The 21,339-nt window shown below is 39.6% G+C and overlaps 1 protein-coding gene across 1 annotated transcript in view; it reads right to left on the bottom strand.

Annotated features, from left to right (window-relative positions):
- Positions 1–21,339, bottom strand: part of LOC122790525 — a 793,381-nt gene that overhangs the window by 441,153 nt on the left and 330,889 nt on the right. The gene's annotated exons all lie outside the window — the stretch shown is intronic.

Genomic DNA, 21,339 nt, shown 5'->3' with positions numbered 1-21,339 from the left:
AGTAACTCAGCTACTTAGACCTGCTGACTTTGACCCACTCACTAGGAGATGTGGAACAGAGTGGGAGCCCAACATGACTTTATGAGTCTGTATGTTTGTGACTTTTATCCATTGCCTTTTTTTTTTTGGCAAACTATTTTCTGTTGCTTCTCCCTGACCTATCAAGTCTAATTTGAATTATCACCTCTTTGTGTGGGATTTTATTTTGTCTGATTGGAATTAGGAAGCCCTGAGCTGATCGCCATCTTATGAATGTTGAAAATGAGATGGGCACTGGCTATATTTACACAGCGATGGGTTTTAAATCTAATCAGTTAAAAGAACAGAACCATCCAGGAATGTACATTTTAATATACTCATATACATACCTCTGCCACGGTCGCCTAGTTCGCCTATGCCTAAGGCCGGCCGTGACCCTACCATCCTCTGTAGGTATTACATCTTGTAGTACATGCATGAAATCTATTTCAAACCCAGGATATTAGAGAAAAACCTTGGTAGGGCTCAGACAGATTAGAAAGCAAACATGCCCTGCCTTATATGTTACTGCTGAAATAGAAATATTGTTGCTGTAAACTAATCCCAGTCTTCCCTTATGACAGAGAATTAAAAAAAACAGCAGCACAACTTTGAAATAAGAATGGAGTTGTTGAAACTTCACAGGAAAACAGTGCGGTGGTTTAAAAATATTTTAGGTTACTAAAAGCCATGCAAGGTAGTATTCAAGGTATTATACAAAACCTGGCCTGTATCTTTCAGCTTTTAACTGAAACCTGAAGCCACTACCACTATCTAAACAGCTGTGAGCAGCAGACCTTTGTTACTTTCTGTTTAGTTTACCTGTCAGCCATGAATTTGCTGAACAGCAAAGAGAAGTGCTGTGGACAGATGTGTGTGTGTGTGTGTGTGTGTGTGTGTGTGTGTGTGTGTGTGTGTGTGTGTGTGTGTGTGTGTGTGTGTGTCTGTCTCTATCTCAGTCTGTGTCTTTGCAGGTTAGAGGCTAGTGAAGCTTATTCCTCCTGAATTACTGCTTGTTTCTGAGCTCAGATTGTACAAGGTGCAACAATTATTGTCTTATTACACATTTAACACAACCTTATTTCATTGTCTGAGGGAACTGATTATTTTTAACATCATAAACCCCAGCATGAAAGGTATTTCAAGGACAAAGCCAAGGAGGAACAAAGGGTGGTTTTAAGCGATACCGAATGTTACTACAACAATAGCATGTACATTCATTTTCTGAAGTATAACAAGGCCGAAACTGCGTTAGTTGTAATCCTCAATTATTTGCCAGACCTTAACACCAAAACATTTATATGAGACAGACATGAACATACCTCTCAAGTGTACCTCACCAGGAGGAGTGTTCCTCATTTTGGGTCTCAAAAGTCCATGTTCCTGGCAGTTCCACTTTGAAAGGGTCTGTCAGAAAAATCAGTGTTAGGTATTTTTTAACTTACATCCATGGTAAATAGTACAAAATCATATTACTTCGTCAAAATAAAAGTTGTAAAATATTACATTTTAACCATATGTGAGCATCCATAGTTTGCCCCTTTTTTTCGACATTATGAGAGGTAGGGTTCCTCATTTTGGAGGTGGAAGGTTGACAGATATTTAGAGGAAATGGTGTGAATGTTTTATAGAATCTGATAACAGTTAACTTTTTTGTTGTTGGATTTTCAGAATAGTTTTATTTTCACCAGACTAAAAGTAGATGGCAATTAAACATTACTTTTGTTTAAATAAGAGCCAAATGTGCCCCAGCTGCTGTTTTACACACACAAATGCACACACAACGCGCGCGTACACACTTAGAGAGAAATCTAAATGTAAATTCTCTCTGGGCTGAGACAGAAATAAGCCATTTGTGATAGGTGTTCTACCCGGTTAGCAACTGGAATAAATAAATAACGAACAGGAGTGTTTCACTTCTAACACATGCAAATTTCAGTGTAGTATTTCTGTAAACTACCATAATCTGAAAGGATGAACGTTCCAACTCATTACTCATGTGCTACTAGCCTCGGCCACAGACATTTCTACTGTAGAACAGAGAAGCTTTCCAGACTAGTGTTTCTGCTCCCTGTAAACGCGTGTTACCTCACGGTATTATATTTAGCATTTTTTAATCTTTTTAGCAACATCGACTAGTTAAGTGTCACTATAAGAAACAATGCACGTGTTATTTTCAGTGGAAAGCAGCTATCTTTGTAAGACCACTGAAATGCATTCAAAATGCCCATCTTCCTTTTGCAGACGGGCTGGTTCCCTGACTGCAGTGCAGATGAGAGGATGCAGAAGTTTCCTCGAGTGACCTTTTAACACTGATTGAGATTACAAACACCACACACACACACACACACACACACACACACACACACACACACACACACACACACACACACACACACACACACAATCTCTTTCTCTCGCATACAGAAACAAACAGTTTGAATTACACACGCATACACTTACTCACCTTCTTTCTAAATCAAACTGCCACATGGACTTAGCCCCCCACTTCACGGAACTACTAGAATTTGCACGCGACTGAAAATTGGATTTACTTCCAAGCTGGCGTAAGCACGCATGATTCTCATTAAAGGAGAAGACGCTAATAGCACAATCGACCTGCTGCAGCTGTAAAAGTGGGAGGGCGCTCACCCCCCATGGTTCCGACGCCCTTGTATTTTTTTTTTTTTTAATTAGTTAAGTTAGTGCATTCTTTCTTCCCGCCACCTGCTGCAGGCACTGGGAAGAAAGAATGCACTAATTAAACTAATTAAAATAAAAAAATAAATAAGCCAAAATTGCGCCCTTTACAAGGCCGGCCTGTACGGCGCCCTAGGCGGTCACCTAGTTCGCCTTTGCCTAAGGCCGGCCGTGTTAAACTGTGTATGTGTATATTTGGGTGTTACAAGCAAAACATTTTACAATAATAAATAAATAAATAAATAAATGCATACATACCAAAAATCTTAAAGAACAACCTGTTCTTTACTAATAGATATGACATTTATATACACACGTACATATATAATTTAAGGGTTCCCTTCAGAATCTCGAACTACTGAAATCCTGAATTTCAGTAGCCCGAGACCAGAAAGGCGAAAGTGCAGAATACCGAAACTCTGGAAGCACAAAATTCAAAATCCCGAAGTTCGGAGATTTTGAATTAGCGGTTCTGGCATTGCGGTGTGCGAGTAGATGGTTGGAGATGTACGTAAGTGTTTGTGTTTTACGGGTTTTGGGTAGGGGCTTTAGTGTGTGTCCGTGTGTTTTGTTAGTGTGATGTGTGTGCAAGGGGATTGTAGCTTGTGTAGTGGTGTTTTTGTGTGTTTGTCTGTGTAGTGTGACCTCGGAGTTAGTATATTTAAGTAGGGGAGTGTAAGGATACACATATTGATATATGTTGATCGGGAAAGTCAGACTGGGTCAGAAACCTATTTTCAGCAGAGGCCCGGGGAGAAAAGCTCCATGAAAAGTAGAAATATTTTGTCAATTTACAGTTGTGTGTACACATTACATTCTATTACAGAAAAATACAGTTTAACTTTACTACATTATTACAAACAATTATAGCATAACACAGATTAATAAGTAAATAGAATAACAGTTTTTGGTCAAATCTCTCTGGGATATGAGGTAGAAGTATGTTTGTAAGAAGGTGAATTAAGTCATTATAGGTATAATTTGTAGTATGCTTCACAGAATTTAGAGAGTGAATGGTTTACGTGTAGGATTATTGAGACAGAGGGAGTGTGATGGTTAAGGATACTAGTGTCAAGAGAAAGATGATAAGAGGTAGGTTGCGAGTACAGATATTTTGTAGAACTTGGAAGACATGAGAAATAAGAAGATACCGGGCAGTCAGTTAGGGTAAGAGCGTGGGAGACTCCAGGTGGGGGGGTGGGGAGGGAGTGTGAGATGTGGGGAGGTGAGGAGGTGGCTGGAAGGAGGTAAAACAGGTAGTATGAGCTATATAGTTAAGGCATAAGAGAAGAGTATGTTAGTTTCTGGGAGAGGAGCAAGGACAGGTGTGAGTGTTCATAAAGTGATTTTTAGAGTCAGTTTTTATAGGTCTTAAAGGAGTCTAAGATATTAATATTTGAGAGTAGGGTATTCCTTAATTTTGCAATGGTAAAGGAGTAGAAGCTTTGACCAGCTCTTTTGTTAGGTTTGTATACTTGAAAACCAGCAAAAAGTGGCACAAACTAAGAATTACAAAAAGGGCAGGAGAAAATCCACGTCACTCAGAACTAGTGTAGGTGTGGATAGTCTTTAATAAAACAATATATACCAAGTAAAATCACAACTCAAAATAATAAACGTAAGCGCTTTTGTCCTGTATCATAACAAGACTTATTCAGATAAAACTCATTCAGTTTACATCCATTTAAATACCCCAGTCAGATTTTTGTAGTAAGATGCTTTAACCTATCAAAATAGTTCTTGAAACTGGCCCCCAAAAAATGATCAGTCAGGTACAAACATTAGGCCAAGCCTCTATTCTCCTGAAACGGAAGTAAGAGACGTGTTAAAAAATATATATCACTAAAAACAACATTATGTCTTTGTTAGTTAACACATACTTTTATCTTTTTAAAGCTTTCGACCTTAAAACCTAGATAAAGAACAGTGCTCATTTAAACCAGGATACTCGGTCACGTTTAAGGCTAGCTGCAAATATCATTCTTTCTTTTCAAGATGGGCAGCCCAGGGTCCACCCATTTCGTTACGATCAATTTTCTGAATAACCACAAACTTAAACCAATGGTCTCCATTAGTCAGAACCTGCTTTGCAAAAGGGTTATTTTTTTCTTTTTCATTTCTTAAATATGTTCATAAATATGCTCTTTTAGCATACCTTCTGTTTTCTCAACATAGTAAACTTCACACAATTGACCGAGGGCAGCATAAACTACCCCTTTAGTGCAACAGTGATATATATCCTGAAATTCTATGTTAAATTTATGTTAAGCTATCTGTGTTAAAGCCAGAAATACTTAAATTATTACAAACTAAAATATATTTACAAAAATTGCAAAGACCACATTTTTGCATAGCACCATTAAATGGCTCTATTGTTACTAATATAATGTTCTAATATGGATTTAAGACTAATACCCTTTTTTTACACAATGCACGGATGATCATCCATTCTATCACTCATCTCCATGTTATTTCTTATTAATGCTAATTTTGTAACATAACACTTTTTTAACATGACCTCTGTCAATTGTCCAAGATTAAAATGTGTATTTTTGGGTCATTATCACATAATCGAAATGTGATATAGCTGCCGGCTTTAACATTGACACAAATTATGCGAAGACTGAAAACACCAAAAGGCCTAATAACAAAATTCAACATATTGAATTACCATGGTTAGCCAATAGGAATGGAATTACATTTCCTATTCAGTTAGGAAGTGTAATTCCGTTCCTGTTGGCCAACTATGGAAATTCGATATATTGAATTTCGTAGTTTAGGTGTTTCGGCGTATTCACTTTTCGCATAATTTGTGTCTATGTTAAAGCCATTGGCTATATCACATTTTGATTACGTGATACAGACCAATATTTTAATGGTATTTAGTTTAGGGTGTAATTTTTCTAAGAAACTGAATGCATTGGAAAATAAGATGATTTTAAACCTTGGAACATTGTACCCCAGGGGTCTCACTTTGGAAATTAATGTTTGTTTATGAAAACGTTTTTTTAGGCGAAGAGATTATTTAATGCTTTAAGCATAATAAGTTAATTTAAATTGTATAATTGTGTAATTGAATAATTAATTGTTATACGGGCATTCTTCATATATTTAAGATACATTGTGGTAATAAAGTTTTCCGCTTTCCTCCATAGTGGATTGATCTCAGAGTTACCTTTAATATGTGGAGTTTCAGGGGACAGAGGGGATTGCCTACTTGGGCAGACACTTTAGCTTTGATGAGGAATTAAACCTTTCCCATTGCCAACTTTGCTTAGCCAAAATAAAGCATAGTCGATTGAGAGCCTACATAGTGTGCAACATATTCTCTTCTGCTTTTATAATTAGGAAAATGTAACGGTCTGACTTAAATTAGATTTTGTTGCTACCTTGGCCATAAAAGGAATGATTTTATGGACCACTAAATAAGGAGGATTAATGCATAAAGTCTGCAATTCAGGAACTCTCCCACTGAAGTAACTGCCACCAGAAAAGAACTTTCCAGTAAACAAATTTCAGATCAGCCGTAGCAGTTGGGTAAATGGTTACTGAGTCAAATTCTGTAAAACCAAATAAAGACCTTGGGGAAGGGACATGATTTTTAATTATGGAAGTTAAAGAAGCAAAGTGCTTTTAAGAAAGGTTGTACAAGCTTTCAAGGAGGCCAGGGACAAGGAATTTTGCATCCTGGTGAATATCACTGATAGCCATTAGGTGAACAATTACTGACAAGTAGCTGATGCTTGAGTCACAAATTTGAGATCAGTAGTTTAAAAAGCTTGGTTCCAAGGCTGTGATAGGGTCTAAACCCTGTGCTATAGTCCACAAGGAAACCAAATCCATTTACTTTTTTATTTTTTCTTGTGTTACGTCTCTCAGCAAATGTTAGGATTTGGACCACCCTTTTCAGGTAAGCAGGGTTCCTGACCATTAATGAAGGTAAAGAAACCCATTTGATTAACTAAAAGTAGTGAAGGTCTGAATGTGCCATTCCAGATGCATGAGATAAGAGACTTCTAGATGGTCTCAGACAGAGAAGTCTATGCAGGAGATGAGGCATTAGCAGGAGGATCTATACTTATCATGATCAAAATGAGGCTATACAGATAACATCAGCAACAGCTGGAAAGGCTGCAGAAATACCTCACTAAAAGAATCACAAGCCTAAAGCAGATGGCCCTATGCTGACCGTCTAAAAAAACTACAGCTATACTCTGTGACATATCGTCTACTCAGAGGCGATCTCTGCTCAACATACAGGGCCATGTCAAACCCTGAGCTGTTGGACATGCTCCACTTAAAGAAATCCCAATCCCTCAGAGCCACACGCTCCAGGGATCTAAACCTTGTCATCACAATGAACAAAACATGCTGGAGGGATAGGATCCAGACCCAGAGACTCCCCATACTCTGGAATAGACTGCCCATACATGTCAAGCAGAGCACCTCCTTGGCCCTCTTCAAAAGGAACCTTGACGATTGGATGGGAGATAGGAAATTCACCCTGGGGATCACGTCAGTTGCCCTGCTAGACAGGGGTTCAGGGAAGTAAATATCGTGGGAAGAAATATCCAGGGAATTGTTATGGCTAGGCTTGTATAGGCCCTAGGGCCGATAGCCTAGTACCAACCTATGAACCTTGGCATTTTGCATCTTGACCTTCTGAAAAAAACACAGGTATAAGGAGAAACAAGGGGAGAAGTATACATGAGATCTTGGACAACTTCTAGATGATGGCTTCTCTGAAATGTTCTTCAGAAGGAGGAATAAGGGGGGAAAAGTTGCTGCATTTGTCATTGACTGTGGAAGCAAACAGATAATAGAAAGATGTTCCCCAGTGACAGAACAATTCCCTTGCCACTCATAAATTGAGAGACCAATCATGAGGCATCAGGAAGCAATGTCTGAGATATTTTGTTAAGGAATTGTCTTCTCCTGGGAAATAGCTGACAATTTGAAGTTGATCAGTAGAAAAGGCCCATTTCCAAACTCTCCTGGTCTTCCAGCATTGTGGTTATGAATGAGTTCCCCTTGCTTGTTGAGACACCATAATACAGCCATATCATTGATGTGCACAGCAATGACACCATTGGAAAAGGAATCCTGAAAGGTACAGATTTTAAATGCTTAGACTCATTATTTGACTCCCTAAATATTCAGACTGAATGTATGAAAATGTGGATTTGCATATACTGAATCCGATATATATATATATATATATATATATATATATATATATATATATATATATATATACATTTGGCGTGTGTGGAAGGCTTCTGTCCCACATCAGAGAAGTATGACATTCACTATTCTCCTGTATTTCCAGTCTTTTTTCAGCATTTTGGAGTTAGTATTGTGAGGCTTGTCATTTCACTAGGGAACCATCCTGAAAGGCCTGCAAGGTGAGCCAGGCTTCCCTCATTTCCATAGGTTCATAGGATGATACTAGGCTATTGCCTGGAGGCCCTTATAAGCCTAGCCAATAATTTTGCCCATGTTCCCTCAAAGTCAGCACCTGTTTCCCCTGTCCAGCAGGGACACAGGTGGGATCCCAGGGGTGTATTTTCTGTTTCCCATCCAGTCTTCCAGGTTCCTCTTAAAGAGGGCTAGAGAGGTACTCTGCTTGACATGGAGAGGGAGTCTATTTCACAGATGGGGGAGTCTTTGGAACACAAATCTATCCCACCAACAAGTTCTATTAATGTCACAGACCAGGTTAAGTCCATGTGTGCAGGTTGCTTGAGTGGAATTTGTCTTATGGATGTGCAGCAACTCCATCAAGGGTGGGTCTGAAATGGCCTTGTATGCCAGACACAGGTCACCTCTGAGCAGTCTGTATGAGACTGAGTAGAGGGACAGGGCTTTTAGCCTATCTGTATAGGATAGGTGTTTCCAGAACGTTTACGTGCAGTGATGCCACTGCTTATGGTCATACCCCCTTGACCAGCTACTCTTGATAATGCCCACTTATTTATTTATTTATTTATTTATTTTATTTTACATTTGTTAACCGGGGGTGTCTGACTGAGCTGAAAAGGCCCTTTTTCAGCAGAGGCCCGGGGAGAAAAGCTCCACAAATAAAAATTACAGAGACATTTAGTTATTTAGACATGATCAGTATACACACAAATTACAGGAGACATGTTTTTACAGTGGTATGTGGCACATAAACAGTTACAGTGGAGAGAACAAACAAAAAATATTAATTTTAAAAATAAAGGTAATTAATAGATTTGTGGTGTACAGCTGAAATTTGGAACATAGGTAGAATACATACATAGTACACAGGTACAGTACATACATTGTAGATTAGCCAGTGTTTGTGAGTAAGATTGAAAACTATTATCAAGTGCTCTAGATTTTGTATGTATGTGTTATCCGCTTTCACTAGCCTGGGGAGCAATCATGGCACTGCCAACTTTCCTTGAGATGTTGCCTGATGAGGTCTTTAAAGGAGGCTTTGGATGATGTGTTTTGAATGCTTGTAGGGACAGAGTTCCATTTTTTAGCCACTGAACTACTATATAGTGCATCTCCAAAGCTATTGTAGCTGTTGGTGACTTCTAGTAGTAGTTTGCTTGATGATCTAAGAGGCCTTTTGGCTGAGTGATGTTGTACTAGGTTTTTGAGGGCAGGACACTTATTGGGGACGTAATAGATAGAATGAGAGAGGCAAAGCTGATTGTAGGTTAGGAGGTTGGGCAGTTCAAGCCAGTGGAGCTGTCTCAAAGTAGTACACTGATGAGTTCTATATGAGCAATTTGCAGCAAAGCAGGCAATTCTGTTATAGCAGGCTTCCATTTTGCTTAGTTCAGTTTTGTTGAGATTAGTCAGAATGAGAGATGCATAGAGTAGGGTGGATAGAAGTTGGGAGCGAGCAATGGCTGATCTTGTGTTGTTGGCAAGAAATGGTTTGATACGGTAGAGCGACCCCAGTTTGGCATGTACTTTTTTAATAGTTAAGTTGAGATGACTATCAAATTTTAGGTGGGAGCCTATGGTTATTCCCAATAGCTTAGCCTGTGCCACTGGAGCAATTGGAGTAACACTGTAGCAATTGGAGTAGCATTAGTGGAGTAGATAGTGAATTGACTGTTACTGTTTTTTTTAGAACTGGTTATAATCACAAGCTGAGTTTTCTTTGGATTGAGGATAAGTTGGGCTTTGGTAAGGTAGTTTTCAACGTCAGAGAATGCTAGTTGAGTTGTTTGCAGGAGGGTGGCAATGTTTTGTGCAGCACAGATTAAGGTAGTGTCATCTGCATACTGCATTATAGATGCATGCTGTGTGGAGGTATGGAGGTCATTTGTGAAGACTGTGAATAGTAGTGGTCCTAAGATAGAACCCTGTGGGACTCCTATAGTTATGGGCAGCTGAGGAGAGAGAGAATTTTCCCATTTCACAGGTTGGTACCTGTCAGTTAAGTAGCTTTGGAACCAGGTAAGAGTGGAATTTGATAGATGATATTAGTTTAGTTTGTTTAGCAGGATTTGGTGTGAGACTGTGTCAAATGCTTTGAACATATCCAAAAAAAGAGTTGACACTTGTAGGCCTTAATTTTTGAGACGGTTTACTGTGTCTGTGAAGCAGAGGAGGGCTGTAGTGGTACTATGAGCAGGTCTGAAACCATGCTGAGTAGGTGACAGGATGTTGCTGTCTAGGAGATAGATTAGCACCTGGGTATGGATACATTTTTCTAGGATTTTGGCCAGGGGGGAGAGTAAAGCATTGGGTCTGTAGTTATTAAGTTCAGTGGAGGTCTCGCCTTTATGTATGGGTGTAACATAGGATATTTTCCAGAGTTTGGGCACATAGTTTTCAACAATTGATCTGTTTATGAGAGTGGAGACTGGGATGGCAATAGCATCTGCTGCGAGTTTCAAGAAATAGCTGGGGAGTAGGTCGGCTGCTGTTGATGAGGTTTTTATTTTTTAGAGCATGCTTTTGATTGAAGTGGTGGAAACTGTTTTGAGGGTAAAGCTTGTGTTAGTGTTATTTTTGTTGGGGGGGATAGTGAGGAAGGAACTGTCCTGTGATACTAAGGATAGAATTGAGTTCACAAAGTGGGAGTTGAATTGTGTTTCGATGGGAACTTTAGTGTCAGGGGTGGTTGGTTTGGGGGTAGCCTTTTGGGTGGATTTTAGTAGCTGGTTTACATTTTTCCAAAATTTTTGCGGGTTGTGTTGGTATTTAGTTTGTAATGTTGTGTAGTAGGATTTTTTATCCAGCCTAATGCATTTTTTTTGCATGGTTGTGCAGTTCTTGGTACTTAGTTAGGCTTTGTGTTTCTTTGTTTTTTTGATAGTAAAGCCAGGCAGTGTCTCTGGACTTGAGGATTTGTTTGGTTTCTTTACTGAGCCAGGGGTTTGTAGAGGTTCTAACCTTGATTTTGCGCAATGGAGCGCCAGTGTCTAGGTGTTGTAGAAATGTTTTGTTGAAATATGCTACAGCCTGGTCAAGTGGGCGGGTTTTTAGGGGGGTCATGTCACAGTTACAGAGTAAAGTGTTGAGGACCTAGGAGAGAATTTTTTTGTGTTTTTAGTGGATATATAGTTAGTGGTTTTGCATATGCTTGTTCTACTACGTATAAAGTATATTATGTTGTGGTCACTTAAGGTGTCTGGGAGACTGCCTGTGTGAGGGTACAATGTGGGGTTGTTAGTTAGGACCCAGTCAAGGATAGATTCCCTTTTAGATTTTTTATCACCTCAGGAGAGAATTTGTTTGTGTTTCTAGTGGATATATAGTTAGTGGTTTTGCATATGCTTGTTTTACTACATATAAAGTATATTATGTTGTGGTCACTTAAGGTGTTTGGGAAACTGCCTGTGTGAGGGTACAATGTGGGGTTGTTAGTTAGGACCCAGTCAAGGATGGATACCCTTTTAGATTTTTTATCACATCTAGTTGGAATTAGCTGTTGGTAGCCATGGAGATTTATTAGATTACTTGGTGGTTCTGATATACAGGTGAACCAATCTAGGTTGAAGACCCCCGGAAGAAGGGTTTCTTGTGAGTATGTGGAAGAACACCTGGATAAGAAGTCTTCAAGGCTAGCAGGTGTATTACCAGGTGGAATATAGATCACAATTGTGGTGATGACCTTTTTAGGGTGAAGTTGAAGTTGTGAGATAAGTATGTCCCAATTATTGGGGGAGGGATAGGAGTTTGTTAATTGACGGACAATTAAGTTTGACTTGTACAGTAAGGCAGTTCCACCCCCTTTACGAAGTGGTCTGTCTTGTCTAATGATATTGTAGCTGGTAGTGAGAACTTCTGAATTAGCTATGTTTTTATTTAGCCAGGTTTCTGTTAAAGCAACTATGTCTGAGTAGTAGTATGCTATTGTGGCCTGGAGTTCAAGTATTTTAATTTTGATACTTTTAATATTAATATTTAGCATTAAAAGATGGTTGGTTTTGCTGCTGTTGTTGATTTGCCCAGGGATGAAGAAAGTGGGGATGTTATGTTCTGACATTTGTGTTGGAGCAGTTTTGAGTTGGACAGGATGGATTTGGGCCTGGGTTGGGGTAGATATCCCCACTTATGGTGAGCCTGGAGTTAAAATGGTTATACAGATGTTGGAGTTTGGTGAGGAGTGTGAGAAAGTATTGTGTTTTTTTGGAGTAGGAATGAGAGCATATGTGTTTAGTCCTGAATTGGTCCGTTATGTAGTTCTTGAATAACTGTGGGCAGATATTATTATAATGTGTGGTGTCTGTATACGAGAGTGCATAATGCAGTGTTGTGCTACTAAGTTTAGGGATATTGCTAGAGTGATAACTTGTGGTGTTGTAAAGAATTATGAGAAGACAGATTAGACTTAGTTGTGTGATAGTCATGGTTATAAAGTTTAAGTTGTTTCTAGGTGGGGGGGTCTGAATAGGAATTATTGGGTTGCACTATATGTGGATGGGGAAGTAGTGTGGGTGATGTAAAAAATGTCTAGTGGGAATGAGAGTGATTGGGAGTATTTTGTGTGGAGCAAGTTGGTGTGGTATAATGTGATATGACTTGAGGAGCTGTGATTGGTGGAGGTGATGTGAGGGTGAGCTGTGGGTGTGGCTGTGATTACTATAAATGTAGAGGTAGTGGGGGCGGGAGGGAATAGGGGGCAGGGCAGGGCAGCGGAGAGAGCCCGAGCGTTAGCGAGGGCGAACGGAGCGTGGCAGAGCCAACCAAGACAAAAGAAAAAGTAAGTATTACTTTACAAATCTGAACACTTAAAACAAATTCCTGAGGTCTAATGACTTGCCGGCAAGCAGAATGTAATTGCTGAGGAGCACTTGTGTCGTGGTGGGAGACTAGAAATTTAAAGATGGCTCCATGCACAGCAGGATTCTAATATAGACTTTGTATTGAAGGAGGGAGATAGCACAAGGGGTGTAAACCAGGTGGAATGCAAATAAACCAGAGAGGCAATCAGTGGAAATCAGTGAAGGCCTCAGAGGGGGTAAGTAATAATTCAAACTACCTGTAAAGTGAAGGAGAGAAGAGACAGCAAAATTCTTTAAGGTTGGGAGTGTGTGTCTTCACAATGACTTGCTGATTAGTATCCAGTTTGTGCACAGATTAGAGTAGGGAGATACATTAGCAATGAAGGGAATGTATAGAGATGCAAATAAACAGGTGGGCCTCCAAGTGATACAAACTAAGGCAGAAAGCACTGAGAGGGCTGCTTGATGGTTAATTTAGTCACAGGGATGTGAATTAAATGAATACTGTCTATTGGACAGTTAGGATTACTGTACTAGCGGTGGGGGGAGGACACAAGGCTACAACAGTCAGTTTTATTAGCAAGCTGAGAAGTACTAAGAAATACTGCTAATGTAATAGCTTCACTCTCATAAAACATACAAGTAAAATGCCTGGGTGGACTGACCCTGCTCTTGAGGCTCAAAATGTATATCCTTGTTTAGTTTGCAGTACTGATTCCTTCTTATACTGTATGGGTGGAGTGGTAGCCGCAGACTGCAGATTTGCTTGAGTGTGCTCCTGCTCTTGAGGCTCAAAATGTATATCCTTTGAGGCTCTAAATGCTTGAGGCTCAAAATGTATATCCTTGTTTAGTTTGCAGTACTGATTCCTTCTTATACTGTATGGGTGGAGTGGTAGCCACAGACTGCAGACTTGCTTGAGTGTGCTTGGCAAGCAGAATGTAATTGCTGAGGAGCACTTGTGTCCTGATGGGAGACTAGAAATTTATTTAACGCACAGAAGAAGCAGCTGTGGGGACTTTCACAGTAGTGATGGTCCCTGAAAGGGTCTGCACATAGACAAGTGAGCCACATGTATCTGCCATGTGAGATGATCCTTGCACTTTGAAGAAAGTGATACAAGACTCTGTGGGGTTTTGCAACTGATTCTGCTGTACCCTGACAGCCTACTGCAGCAGTTTCTATTGATGCTGGGCATGTAGGACCATGTAAATGCTGCAGTTCCATGACTGAATCATCATTCAGCCTTACTCTGCTACCATTGACACAAACATTGATAGGTCAGTCAATGACCTTATGGAAACTAGGACCTGGATAGGTCCTGGAGAGGAAAATCTTCAAACAATTTCAGAAAATTTAGATATGGAAGATTTTCTACTCCCTTTAATGTTAGTGGGAAGGATCACATGTACTGGATAGTCAGAAAGGTCAGTCACATTTTATTGTAATCAGGGTTGACAGGGACAACTTCAAACTGACTGATCTGACAAAGTGGGGATATTAAGTTCTAAGCTGTGGCTCCAAAGCCACCAATACAAATTGGTCTGCAAGGAGGGGAGACAGAATTGTTAGAAGCAAAGAGTCAGGGGTGTAGAAACCCCTAACCTAGGCTTCATGTGAGGAATAGAAGCCCTGTGTTTAGAGGGCAAGCACTTCTTCTGGATTTTTACCACCCTGGAAAATAAAGAGAAAGTATTGTGTGAAGCCCTGACTGTAGGTTCCTCATACATATGAGAAGATTTGAGGTTCTCCAGCTCCAGTGTAGTCCTGTGTATTTTAAATTGTTTGAAAGCACCACAAATCTGACAGTGATTGGAGAAATGCACTTTTCTCAGAGACAACACATTTTGTATGCTTGTCTTATACTGGAATATTTGTCTCATATTTGCACTTTTTCAATTGTGTACTTTTCTGTTTTTACTGTCTTGTATTACAACTACAGTTCAGAGCAAGAACAAGGAAATTGTTAACGTCTGAAAATATTCAATAAAAATGTGAAACAACTGCAGAGAAATCCAAGTAGCTTGATAATCTTAAGGGTATGGGTCATGCCTGAAAAAAGGGCCAAGACCCAGTGCAAAAAGAGCAGCACAATTATTTGAATGACACAGGATAATCACACCGATAATGCACAACAGAAATACAGCTTGTTGAGCTACAAGATGAATTACTTTCACAAAGCACAGCAAACTGAACAAGTCAATCAACAAATGAACAAACATCAAGAGGCTGAGAGGGGAGGGAAAAGCAGAAATGAGTGATCATTCATCAGCTCACTACTTTGCTTGAAAATGAACAAATCTGAAACAAAATGGAATATGCTGTCCTGAAAAGAGAAGAAATGCAAGAGGAAGGGGAGAAGTCTGAGCTAGGACATAAGAACTGCAGTAAAATTGCAAGAAAATTGACTTGTAGCCTGGGACTATTTTTCTCACTGGTACTAACACTGCCTGTAGCAAAAAGAGATCTGAAGGGAGATTCGTAGGAGCACATAATTGTGGGTAAAACGGGAGAGCTCAGGTAGTCTGGAAAATAAATGATTGATGGGCTAAGTCCTGCCAGTCTCAGTTCTCTAGGAATTGAAGATGGAACTCCAGTAGGGTTACCACCTGTCCCTGTTTGCACAGGACAATCCCTATTTGGACACTTGTGCCCTGCCAAAAAAAAATAAAAAATGGGAAATGCCCTACAATTTTATGAGAAAAAAATTCATAATCATTATATAGTTGTATAAAACAATTGTTTTGCACCTGAAGCACCTAATATTATATGGAATAGTATAAGCAATTCAAGTGCTGCTGCAATAAGCTTTTATATTGGGCAAAAAGATTATGTTCAGTCCTTTGCATTAGCTGTGGTTAGAGTTTGTCATGCAAAATATCATGTTTACACACAAAAAAAATCCCACTTTGGACATCTGAAAAGGTGGCAACCCTAAACTCTTGTCCATATAAAAGCATATTTAGTGCTTAAAAAATGGACTGTCTTTTGTTATGATAGTCTAGGCCTAGGTCAGATCAAAGCTCCTTCCGTGAGATCCGCTGCCTAATATCAGTCCTTTTAGATTAACCTCTACAGGAGGTATTTACTACACTTTTACCTAATTTCCTCTGCACAGTTTTGGCAAACATTACAAATTAGATTTGCAGCCCAAAGCAAGAGGCACCATTATGCTTGAATAAGAGCAAGTGTGACTAGCTCCTCTTGGCATGGTCCAATGTAAGTTATTTTGTACTTCTTGGTTTCTGTGACAGCATCATCCTACCTTCCCCTTATGTTTTTATGTTTATCATCACACAGTGATTTTTATGAAAGTCTAAAATGTGTTTAAAGTGAATAACAGAATGGGAGTCTCTCTTGATGAGAAGAGTGCTGGTATGTATCTGGCTGTGCATGCAGACGATGTGTGGGATCTCAATTGTTATAGCACCTCTACATAGACATGTCACTTGGATGTTACCCTGTGAATTCATTATCCTTGCATCTAGAAGAAAGTTTGTATAACCACAACATATGCACTGAAGTGAGATTGGCTGACTGTCTATATTTAGGGAACATATAAATCTCTTGATGGCAGTTTATTTATTTTTTTTTTTTTATTTAACATTTGTTGACCGGGAATGTCCGACTAGGTTCCACAGAGTCTGTTTTCAGCGGAGGCCCGGGGAGAAACTGCTTTTTCAGTTAAAATGTTTTGCTGAAAGCACTGTTGTGCAGTTTTGGGAAGATTTATTTACATTTGGGGGTAGCCCCCCCCCCTTGTGGAGGTGCACGGGGGCTTGCCCTCTGGAAAAAAATACAAGTTTTATCAAAAATGCTTTCAGCAAAACAATTTTAGAGTTTTTGGTTCCAGGGAAAGCAGTGTTGATGTATCTACTTGAATCTCAATAGTTACATATACATGCCTTTATGTATATGACATATTAAAAATGTATGTATTACATTTAATGTTTTAAACATATATTGACATTCATTCACTGGATGTTTTCTGTTGAAGTAATCAATGTTCATAAGTTGTTACTTTTCTGATTTCTGGACCGAATGGCTAGGGGAACAGATGTATTAATATTATACCTTAGCTCTCTCTCTCTCTGAGGCACAGCTATTAAGCCTAGATTTAAATATGGTAACAATTTTGAAAGACCTTGGTTTAACAGGGAAGTCACGCCAAAGTTTGCCAAATACTGAGTGGCAGTCAATCTGCTTGAATATTATGTTAACATTAAGCATGAATTACTTTTTTTTTATCATGTCTGCTAGATCCAGTACCAATAAATGCATGCGTATTTAAAGTGACCATCATAGGGTCATGGGAGAATATTAGGCTAATGACCTTAAGGGCCTTTTTAAATCTAGCTCTGCTTCCCAGAATTATTATAACAGTATTGGTCCCACAGGTTTTGTGGGGGTATCTATACCTGGGCATGAGTGATGAGTGGTAGAGAATTTACAAGCTTCTTCTCTCTGCTAGAGACATAGGTGGCAGACCTTGGGTAGATTTGCCATTTCCCATCCACTGATTCAAGTTCCACTTGAATAAGTGCATGGAAGAGCTTTGCTTCACTTGAATGGGAAACGTTTCAGAAAAGGATTAGCATCTGAGATGCACATCTGCCCCTCCAGCATGTTCTATTTATGCTGCAGGCGAGGTGTAGGTCCCTGGATCTGGTACTATTTGTTTTCTGGATGTGCATCAGGTCTATTAAAGCTGGATTACAGGATACATTGAAGGACAGGGTTCTATATCACATCGTTGAACAAACTATTTAGCAAATACTTATTTGTTGAACTCTATTTGATGAAAGCTCTATCCATCGAATGACATTTTAAGCAAAGGTTTTCCCAGGGGAAAATAACCAGTAGAACAACCACTGATCATCACAAAAATAACAACATTTAAAATCCACACCCCCAACTGAATATACCAACTCTGAGATCACATTACAGTGGGGGAACAGGGCAAATTCCTAATGATGGCCCAATGTTTTTTTTTCCCTGAGAAATAATTTGCTAAAACTATCATTTGATGGATGGAGCTTTTAACAAAGAGTTTGCTGGATAGGTATTCACTAAATACATCATTCAACAATGTGGTATAAAGCTGAAGGACAGGCATAGGTTGACTCTCAGCAGCCTGTAGGAGACCCAGAATAAGGACAAGGCTTTGAGGTAGTCTACATTGAACTTGTTTTCTAAATCATGTATTCTTTTTGTGAGGAGCTACTGTGGCTGCTCCATTTTTTGCATATGCCTTGTCAGGTACATGCTAAAGGGGGCATTATACTCAATGACTGGTCTTCCAGTGCCATCTTTGAATTTGGATGAAATACCCTTTCTTATAAGTTGTGCAACACAGAATGATTTCCTTACAACTGTAGACACATGATGGTCAAAGGCCAAGTCACTGTCTACATGCATTCCCAAAACTCTGACTACTGGGTTTGCTCTTAGGCGTGTATTATCAGTGTGCCAATTTTCATGGATGGCTGTCTTACCAACAGATACTATTATGCACTTCTTGGCATTGAGTTTAAGGCCATAACTCTGGCACCAGCTGTTAGTCTGTATCAGGTATTCTTGGAGGGCATCTGTGTTTTGGAGGAAGTTAATGACTGCACTTAATTTGCAATCATCTGCAAAACTGGTCAGTCAGAGGCTTTTGATGTTAGCCTTGACTTTAGAGAAATAGATGCCAAACAGGAACAGCCCCGGTACTGAGCCCTGGAGTACTGCACTAGTGACAGGCCATTTGTGGAGTTAGACTCCTCTATCTTAACTTCTTGGGTCTTATCTGTGAGCCAGTTGATTATCCAATGGGTGACATACAGATTTATACCTAAAGCAGTGAGCTTGTCTACAATGCCCAAGAGGAACATTGTGTAGAATGCTTTGGCTAGCTTGAGGTGGACACTGTGCAGCATCTTGCCTTCATCCATTGCTTTGGTGATCTTCTTGAAGAAGTACATCAGGTTGAGTAGAATGTCTTGACTTAATGAAACCATACTGAGTTGGATCTAGTATCTATAGGTTTCCTCTGTCATCATTTGCATATCCATGATTATTCTTTCCGTGGCTTAACATATTAGACTAGTCAAGTGTTTGAGTCTGTAGTTTCTCAGGTCCATGAATGTCCTGCCCTTTTGCAGTGGGATAACGTTTGCAGTTCTCCATTCACTCAACACAAAGCCTACTTGGAGACTTTGGTTAAATAATGATTCTAGTAGGCCCAATAGTTCATGCTTTGTGCTATTAAGGAGGCATCCCAGGATATTATCATTGCAATGTTTTTGGCCTTACAGAGTGTCTGAGGATCTGCTTCCAAGTGACAGTTGTGGGAATAGAGGGTTGTGGGTATTTTCTGAAAGGTATCTGGGAGGTAAAACTGGTGATAAATTTGTCTGCCAGTGGATATTGCTATATCTTCTAGATCAGTACTGGTGGCTTCATTTACAGTTAATTCAGTACATTGTTTTGTATTGCCTTTGAGACTGCAGACATAGCTGAAGAAAGCTTTGTGATTGTCCTTGGCCTTTGAGGCTATTTCTACCTTAGATTTGGCTGTGGTAAATTTGATAACCCTCCTGAGTTGCCTAAGTGGGTTAATGTTACCTTGCCGGGCGTTGCACCTCTTAATTTTTACCATGACTTTTTTCTTTTTGTTGTTGTTTGGCTTGCTTTTTGAGTTAGTACTGCAGTTTTTACAGGTAGGTACACTTGAATCTGTGCAGCTGTTTATATAATTATACATGGTTTTCATGAGCAAATCTGTATAAGCAGTGATGTTCTTAGAGTTTGGTGCAGAGGGTTGGAATTTCGCCAAGGTGTCAGTTACTAGTAGGAAATTTGCCTTAGAAATCATACCTCTCAACTGTACAGATTTTCACAGAATGTCCAGATTTTTGTCTCACTTTTGGTTTGACCTTTATAAAATTTGTGGTTTTCTGGCAAATCATTGAGGACTGAAGTTATTAAATAATGACAGACATTTCAATTTCAGACTTCATATCCTTTAAAAAATGTGTGGTAACACAGCACCTTTTATTCTAACAACTTTGTGTTTGTCACTATTTTTGGGCTTTTATCCCCCAATTATTTTTGGCTATGACGTTGAGAGCTACATTTAAAATAATTCTTAAAAGCTGCAGGGTTAGCTAGGGTTCTGGGTTTTTACTTTTATATGAAAGGAGACCGCTTTATGGTCCTACCTGACAAGTGAGGACGTAACACTAGGGATGGTGCAGTGCTCTCCATGTTTGTGAGGAGCAGATCAAGGATGTTTGCAACCCTAGTAGACTTATGGACTTGCTGGTCCAGGGTGTTTACAAAGTCCAAGAATCTCTCAGAATGCATATTGGGGTCATGTAATGATTTCCAGTCTACAGAGCGATAGTTAAAGTCACTTATGTATACGATGTAGGGTTGAAGGGGAAGTGTCTCCAGTATGTTTAAGTATGTGTTCTGGGTTTTCTTGGTAATAGAGGTAAACCTATTGCTTGCAAATATATGGTATGGGACTTTGCCTTTGGTAATTTGAATGTGGACAGGCTCGAGTGCATTGTACTAACTGACCATCTTTGAGATGTGTATGTCATTGAAGTACATTGAGATACCTCCATTTCTTTCCCTTCCTGTACAGTAGGTGGTCTAAATCTGTGGAAGGCATTGTAGCCCTGCATTGCTGGTGTGCTCTCTGTGGTTTTAAACCATGTCTCAGTAACTTCCCAGACATCTAAATTATCCAGGGTGAGGAGAAGCTGCAGGTGGTGGTCTCTTGTTTAGATTACTAACATTGAGTAGTAATGCCTTTAGATTATCTTGTGTTGGTTTTGTTATGTCAGAAGGTTGATCAGACTGGTAATGCCTAAGAATGGCACTATGGAGGAGGACATGTTTATAGCCTATGTACAAAAGCCTAAAGAGGATAGGTGCAGAGTATCCCTAGCATAACAGTCTGTCCACTGCATCCTTCCAGGCTAAAAAAATACTGTACCCCTTCGAATGACATCAAAATCTAAGCTAATTGTTAAAGTCAGTTATCTTCTGTTTATAGTGGGGCATCATCCTTGGAGAATGTAGAATGCTGCTCAATACTAGACTCCTACCAGCCTGGGACTCATAGTCCGAGAGTTCCATTATGAGTTTTTCTTCATATAGTCCATGGAGGTGCATCTCAGGTCATGTAAAACCAGATGGACTATGAATGAGTCATACTGGCACTTATGGTTCAGTGATGTGAGTGCATGTGTGATCTGTTGAATCCTGGCCCTTGACAGGCACCTGACTGTGAATCTCTCCTTACTCATCCTAGTCAGTGGGACATTTGTGTGCCTCACAATGGAGTCCCCTGTAACCAAAATATCGAGTTGTGCAGCTGTTTGCCTTATGGCCTTACAGATTGAAA

Source organism: Protopterus annectens, chromosome 16.part0, assembly GCF_019279795.1.
Source record: "Protopterus annectens isolate FY-2018-M chromosome 16.part0, PAN1.0, whole genome shotgun sequence".
Classification (NCBI taxonomy): domain Eukaryota; kingdom Metazoa; phylum Chordata; order Ceratodontiformes; family Protopteridae; genus Protopterus; species Protopterus annectens.
The sequence above is the reverse complement of the archived record's forward strand: the minus strand, read 5'-3'. Positions and strand labels throughout refer to the sequence as shown.